A 2196-nucleotide genomic window follows, 5' to 3' on the forward strand; every position below is an offset into this window, starting at 1 on the left:
ATGTACAGGCTGGCCGAGTGGCTCAGTTGGTTAAGAGTTAGCTTAAGAGTGCAAGCTCTGAGCAACAGGGCCACTGGTTCAATTCCCACTTGGGCCAGTGATGCCACTGCACCTGAGCGGAGCTGCCTCTGAACTGCCAACAGGTGGCAGAATGTCTCATCTGGTGAGAGCATGTGCTCCTAACAACAAGATTGCCTGTTCAATGGTGGGCTACGCCCGCCTGCAACTAAGACTGAACTCAGCAACTTGAGGTGAGCTACCACCCAGATCGCTCAGTGGATAGAGCGTGCACTCTTAACAAGCCTGCTGACTCGACTCCCGCATGGGATGGTGGCTACGCCCACCCACAACTGAACACAGTACCTTGAGCTTAGAGGCTATGAGCTGCCGACGTGCAGCCAGATGGTAAATGGCACCCTCCACAACTAAGACTGAAGAGCAACAACTGGACTGGTCCTCTTCCCCAACTCCCCAACACTGTTCCCCTCCCCCAATTCCCCAATTAAAAAAAAAAAGTCAATACAAAAATCCATTGCATCCCTATATACTAACCACAAAATTTCAGGAAAAGAAATGAAAAAAACAATTCCCTTTGCAGTTGCAACAAAAAGAATAAAATACCTAAGAATAAACTTAACAAAAGATGGGAAGGACCTATACACTGAAAACTACAGTACGTTATTATCAGAAATTGAAGAGGACACAAAGAAATGAAAAGATACTCCATGTCCATGGATTGGAAGAATCAACATAATTAAAATGGCCATATTATCCAAAGCAATATACAGATTTAATGCAATCCCTATTAAAATACCAATGGCATTTTTTCAAGAAAGAGAACAAAAAAATTATCAGATTTGTATGTTATCATCACAAAACACCCCAAATAGCCAAAGCAATCTTAAGGAAAAAAAGAACAAGACTGGAGGTATCACACTCCCTGACTTCAATTTATACTACAAAGCAACAATAATCAAAACAGCATGGTACTGGCAGAAAAACAGACACACAGACCAATGGAATAGAACTGAGAACTCAGAAATAAATCCACATATATATGACGGGATAATTTCTCAAAGGAGCCAAAAACATACAATGAATAAAAGAAATCCTCTTCAATAAATGATGCTGGGAAAATTGGAATGCCAAGTGCAAAAGGATGACACAAGACTGCCATATGATACCATATACCAAAATTAATTCAAAATGGTTCAAAAACAAGACCTAAATATAAGACCTGAAACAATAAGTTGCATAGAAGAAAGCACCAGTACTACACTAATGGACCTTGGGTTTAGCTCCATCTTTCTATGTGAAATGGTTTTAAATTGCTTTCCAGTTAAATGACTTAAATCTGTCCCTCCTCTCTCCCTCTAATACTCTGCAAGTAAAAGTGACTCTCCTTGGCTGCCCACTTCTTCCCCTAGAGATAAGGACATCCCTTTCAGAAATCCTAAAGGTAAGTTGTTTGCAAAAACCACTTTTTTACAACAAAGCTACAGTGAGAAGTTTAGTGTAGTAAACTATTTCTCAGATTGACAAGGATTTTCACTTCTCATATATTCTTCTCCCACCTTTCTATTCACCACCAAAGAGTCAATATAGGCTATTAGTGTGTGAACACACAGCACAGGCATTGAAAGCAGAAGATGCAATGCTAGAGAAGTCATTATTCTGTGGAGACGAGAATATTCTGTGGAGCTGTTACATTACTCAGACATTATTCAGCATAAAAAAACTCCCAGAAAAATTGTGTTGAGATGTCTCCCCCATTTCAAATGCAGAACTGTACGATAAATTTGTAGACTTTCTAAATTGGGCTCTAAGACTTTAATGAAATAATTGCTCTATCATTTTTAAGGAAAAAAGAGCTCATCTCTATTTTTGTGTAATAAAACACCTTAACTTGGACACTAAAATTCTTATCATGGTCTTCAAATTTAAAAGAGAGATTTGTGGGACGGCTGAGTGGCACGTTAGTTAAGTTTTGGCTTGGGATGCCAGCTCTGAGCAGCAGGGCCCCGATTCGAATCCCACTGTGAGAGCCAGTGACGCTTTGCCCTCTACAGCTAAGATTGTGAACAGCAGCTCGACCTGGAGCTGGGCTGCGGTGAGTCACAGGCGACAGCATAGGCTGCAGTGGGGCTGGCCAGCAGCTGGTGTGCACTTCCTGAGGTGCCAAGAGCTGCCGTGAGC

This window comes from Hipposideros armiger, unplaced genomic scaffold (assembly GCF_001890085.2).
Source record: "Hipposideros armiger isolate ML-2016 unplaced genomic scaffold, ASM189008v1 scaffold_90, whole genome shotgun sequence".
NCBI classification, from domain to species: Eukaryota; Metazoa; Chordata; class Mammalia; order Chiroptera; family Hipposideridae; genus Hipposideros; species Hipposideros armiger.